This window comes from Triticum dicoccoides, chromosome 5B (assembly GCF_002162155.2).
Source record: "Triticum dicoccoides isolate Atlit2015 ecotype Zavitan chromosome 5B, WEW_v2.0, whole genome shotgun sequence".
Taxonomy (NCBI): domain Eukaryota; kingdom Viridiplantae; phylum Streptophyta; class Magnoliopsida; order Poales; family Poaceae; genus Triticum; species Triticum dicoccoides.
Window position 1 is genome coordinate 550,117,841 of NC_041389.1, and position 5,377 is coordinate 550,123,217.

Sequence of the window (5,377 nt, forward strand, 5' to 3'; positions counted from 1 at the left end):
GCCCGAGCCGCTGCCCGCGGCCCGTCCCCTTGCGCCGGCGCCCTCGCCGCCCCCGCCGTCGCCGTCGCCAGCCGCCCCCACCGTCGCTGTCCAGCGCCGCCCTGGTTAATTTTTATTTTGTTAATTATGTTTTCTTTAATTTTTATTAGATTTTTTACATGTTTTTAGATTTTCATATATGTATGTATGTATTTTTTAGATATGTGTATTTTTTACATGTTTTTTGTATGTATGTATATATTTTTTTCATTTGTAATTAATGATGTTTTAAAGTATACATATATCTATATATGTTCTCTGATTTAGTACGTACTCCCTCCAGAGCCAACCTTTCCCTCTATGCCATTGCCCTTTCCTTTGGGTCACTTAATTAGTCCGTATCAATGACCAATTGGCATGCAGGAAGTGCATGCAGGGACGTGCTCCACGAAGAGTCAAAGTAGAACGGCCAATCAAAGGGGTGCAGTTATCACATAGCGGGAAATCTGGGCATGCTGTCGCAGGGGTAAAAGTGTCCAGGTTTTTGCATCGCTGCCCCTCCTTGGTATCTGGGCTTAGTGTTATGCGCAACCTAAAAAGGACCGGAGGGAGTACATTTTATGTTAGTTTAATTTTTAGAATTTTTTAAATATCTAGCTATAGGAAAGGAAGAAGAAGAAAAAGAATGAGAGGAGAAAAAGGAAAATAAGAAGAGGAAGAAAGGAGAAGAAGAGGAGAGGAAGAAGAGGAGAAATAAATAAGAAGAGAAAAAATGAAGAAAAAGAAGAGGAGAAGAAGAAAGGAATAGAGGAGAAAGAAGAAAAAAAATAGATTCTTCTTCTTCTTTTTTTCTTCTTTTTTGTCTTTCATTGCTTCTCTTCTATTCCTTTCTTCTTCTCCTCTTTTTATTTTTTCTTTTGTCTTCTTAATTTTTATCGGGTATGTCGTTGTCGATATAACCCCTCCCGAGAACTTCAACACGAGGGGGGGGGGTACCGATATACCCCCTTCCCGATAACACGAGGGGCGGTCGATATATATACCCCCTCTCGACCATGATAACTTATACCACGGGAGCACCCCCCTCGGCCCTCTCGCTCAACCAAAACTCTCGAGGACACCCAAACCCTAGAGAAAAAACGATGTTGGTCTCCTACCCCCTCCCACCGCGCCCCTACCCGACAAACTCTCTGGAGGCCACCCAAATTTACCAAGTTAAAAGAGCATTGTCGTTGAGGCCACCCCAAACCCTTGAAGCGTCGTGTCGAGGCCACCCCAAACCCTTGAAGCGTTGTCTAGGCCACCCCAAACCCTAGAGAACCAGCGTCGAGGCCACTAACATGATTCCTTATTGTGATTAGCTAGCTAGTTCTACATTTGCCACTAATATATATCCATCTATACCATGTGTTAAATAATAATTGACATGTTGTAAATATTTGCAGAAACTATGGAGCACTCCTGAGACGAAGCAACATAAGCGATGTTGGGGGACATAATCACAAAAGGAAGTGATGTCGTTGCGTCATTTCTCAACGACACCGATGGTCAGGAAGGACTGGGTGAAGAAGAGGGCTATGTTCATGATGGCTCCGGTGAGCCATTAATGCCGGTACAAGAAGAGGGCTATGTTCATGATGGCTCCGGTGACCCAATGGAGGTACAAGGAGACCATGCTGACTGCTCCTGTGACCGAACCGAGTCCGGCCAGGTATATATATATTAGTTAAGCCCGTGCTGACTAGTTAATTGATGCATTCATTGTTTTCATATGTACACATATTAATTAACTCTCATCTTTCTTCTTTTTTCTCTAGCCTTCCGGATCGAGCTCAACTTCGGTAAAGAAACGAGACCCGAAGAAAAAGTTGCGCTCGGATGAAAGGTTTGAGATCACAGCAATCGCGTGCGATGGCAAGCCGATTGAACCCATCCGGACAAGGGATGCATTTCGTGCTCAGTGCAGGGTTCTTGTTAGGGACAAGATCCCGATCAATATCCAACAACGGTTAAAGCCAAAGAAGGAAGACCCTGAGGTGCCGATGTCTTATGTCTCCGATATGCAGAAAGAAGATCTTTGGACAACGCTTAAGGAAAATTTCACCCTACCGCCAGAGGAGGATCCAGAGAAGCCAGTTAAAGAGGAATTGATCAAGTCTCATGCTCTTAAGAAGATGGCAGAATTATTCAGGAGGTGGAAGAATGAGCTGAAAACGTTTGTCAACAAAGAAGAGACACCAGAATTCACCGGCCGGTTTGAGAAGATCAGAGATCAATGGCCCGCATTTGTGGCCCACAAGACATCGGAAAAGAGTAAGAATATGTCAGCGACAAACAAGATTAATGCTGCAAAGAAGAAGCATCACCATCGCACGGGGTCAGGTGGTTACCTCAAAGACCGACCTTTGTGGGACAAGGCTGAGAATGACCTGATTGCTAAAGGGGTCGAACCAGAGACATTGAGATGGCCAGACCGTTGCCGGACTTGGTTCTTTGGGGTTGGCGGAACCTTGGACCCTGTATCAGGGAAGTGCGTTTGGACGGAAGAGCAACTACGAATACCCGTCAGGAAGCTTCAGGAGTATATCGAGAAAGTGCAGGAAGGGATGTTCGTTCCAGATAGAGGGAACGACAAGCTCACAATGGCCCTCGGGAATCCTGAGCACCCTGGACGGACCTGAGGCACGCCAGGCTCCCTTCCGTGGAAGGCTGGGTTTCCGGACGCAGGGGGTTACAAAACCCATAGAGGAGGAAGAAAGTGGAGCATAGCCAACTGCAGGCGCTGCACGAAAGGGTACAAAGGCTAGAGGAACGAGAAGCAGATCATAGCAAACGACTTGCCGAAGTACCCCGCCATCTCAGCGGAGAAGCAGCGTGGCTTCCATCGAGCAGACTCAGCAGCTGGAGCATGTCTTCACGGGCTACCCCGTGGATGCTATCACAGAGTCTCAACATTGCCACCTTATGACGTGATGGATGACATTGAAAGTTAAGGCGGTTGTTGGCTCTGTTATACCTAATGAACCTGGCTCAACCTACCACGGCCAGCCGATTCCAGAAGGATATGCTAGGGTGATGGTGGATCAAATAACGGACGGATTTGAGGACCTTGAGCTTGACCACCCTACGGGTGAAGGGGAGATTCGGCTGGGTTCTTCTCCGAAGACTCCATGCCTATGGCGGAAGGAGCTCAACAACCTTTCGAACTGGATGCCTCCGCCTCCTCCTCCTCCTCCGGCGAGTCAGGGCACTCCGCCTCCTCCTCCGCCTCCTCTGGCGAGTGATCAGGGCACTCATCCTCCTTCTCTGGCGCGTGGCGGCACTCCGCCTCCTTCTTCGCCTGCGCCGGTGCGCCCGAGCAGCCAACTGCCTCCTCCTTCTCCGCCTCACCAGCAAGGGCAGAAGAGACCCGCTGCCGCCCCGGCTACTCCGGCGCGTCGTAGTCCTTCTCCTCCGCCTCGTAAGCAAGCACGAAAGAAGACAGCCGCAGCCGCTCCGTCTGCTCCGGCGTCTAGCAGTACATCCAGAGGCGGGAGGCAATACAGATATGGTCCATCTCTCAAGCCTCTAGAGAAGTTACCGTACGAGAGGACCGAGGAGGAAAACGCGAAGATCGTGCAGAATGAAGTGAAGGACTTCTTTGAAGAGTTGAAAGCAAAGAGACATCCACCTCCAGAGGAGAAGGTAGATCCGGTGAAAGCAAATCGCACTATCGATGCCCTGAGGAAACCACCAAAGTCTCTGCCGAGAACCAACTATGAGCGCATTACTGAACAGGCATATCTCCAAGCGGAGCAGCCGGGAAGTACTGTCAGTGCTCAAAGGTTAAAAGAACGAGCAGCTAGGAAAAAAATTGCCTAGCTCGGCGAACAAGCAAAGCAATCGTGCCCCCCGCTCAATGTGTCTAGCGACATCGTCGCTAATGCTTCGGGGACGGTGCCTGGTTATAGCAATCTTAGAGATTACCTGCCCGACGATGTACATTTTGATTTCTTGGAGGTGGATGAACACAGATACGAGTACGGGAAGCCTCTCGTCAAAGATGAAAAATCTCTAACAACGATGATGCGAAGATTCCATAATTGGTACATGAAAACCTGCAGAGAGTCTGGGGGACGAATACTTTGTATCTGAGAATTAAAGAGGAGCACGACCTCGTTGGAACTGATCTATTGCCTGTTCCATTTGAGGAGTTCTTCGAGTTCTTCAATCAAAAGGCCCTCGATAAATTAACGGTCTTCTGCTACTGTCTGTAAGTACTATTTCTGCCATTAAGTCTCTATATATAGCTCGGCTCTTTTATTGCATGTATTTATAATTAATTATCCTCACTATATTATGCAGATTGAAGATCGTCGAGTGCAAAAAAACAAGAAATGTATGATATTGGGTTCATTAACACAAATATCATAGATGAATTTCAGGTTAAAAAGAAGGCCGAAGAGGCCGAGGCCAACTTGCTACAATCATTGATCAAAAATCAAAACAAAGATTTAATACTCTTTCCTTACAACTTCGAGTGAGTGTTACTGTCGTGTGCGTATTCGGTTTCCCTTATTAGTCGAGCGAGGTTATAGTAAGGTAAATGATGAGTTATGCATGCGTGCGCAGCTTCCACTATGTTCTTCTGGAGATTAAGCTTGAGCGGGGACTAGTAACCGTCTTAGACTCGAGACGAAAAGATCCCGAAACCTATGCGGACATGACTAAAATGCTCAACAAGTAAGTTCAATCGATCATTATCGCACCTTATCGGCAACTTTTTGTTCATTTCTAGTTGTCTCAAGTAATAACAATTATTTTCTTTGTCTTGCAGGGTTTGGAAACAGTTCACCGCAGAAGCTCCGGGACTGCCGAAGGAGCTGTGATATACATACCCGAAAGTAAGTACTACTAGCTAGCATTGCGCGCATCTCCCGTTGATTCTATAGCTGTACTTTTATCAATGCCATTTATAATGCTTCATTATCAGTTTGATTGACCTCTATTTCTCATAAAGTGCTTGTGGCAGGAACAAGGGAATGATTTTTGTGGATACTACATGTGCGAGTTCATCTACAACGCGACTTTGAAAAATAAGTGGGGCTACTCTAAAAGATAATATGAAGTGCATAAGCAATAATATTCACAATTTCATTTTATTACACCATCATTTCTGTCGAGTTTCATTCATATATATGTATTAACCCCCTTCTTCAAATTAGACGTGGCAGATGCGGAATGAACTCCTACCATAAGATCGCATGAAAGCAATTCAAGAGGAATTGGCGGGATTCTTTCTTGACCACGTCATCAATAAAGTCGGAGAATACCATGTGGAAGTTGATTTCAAATGCTAGGGGATTGTAAGAGATCTTACATATTGTATATATGTATGTAGCCAGTAGCGTCAGATAGA